Genomic DNA, 360 nt, shown 5'->3' on the forward strand with positions numbered 1-360 from the left:
TGATGAGAACAGACACACAATGATGAGAACAGACACACAATGATGAGAACAGACACACAATGATGGAGAAAAACAAACAGTTCATTAAGTTTCTGACAGGTGTGCACATGCAGGTACATCAGAACAGGTAAGAACATGAAAAGATGAGTTTAAGAGTTTGAGGACATGAAAGGATTTAACTGTTGAGTAGAAGATCTTTGACCTTTGATTTAAAGTTGTGTATGCTGTGTGTTGACTGTTTGTGTTGACTGTTTGTGTGTTGACTGTTTGTGTTGACTGTTTGTGTGTTGACTGTTTGTGTGTTGACTGTTTGTGTGTTGACTGTTTGTGTGTTGACTGTTTGTGTGTTGACTGTTTGTG

This window comes from Austrofundulus limnaeus, unplaced genomic scaffold (genome assembly GCF_001266775.1).
Source record: "Austrofundulus limnaeus strain Quisiro unplaced genomic scaffold, Austrofundulus_limnaeus-1.0 Scaffold3319, whole genome shotgun sequence".
NCBI classification, from domain to species: domain Eukaryota; kingdom Metazoa; phylum Chordata; class Actinopteri; order Cyprinodontiformes; family Rivulidae; genus Austrofundulus; species Austrofundulus limnaeus.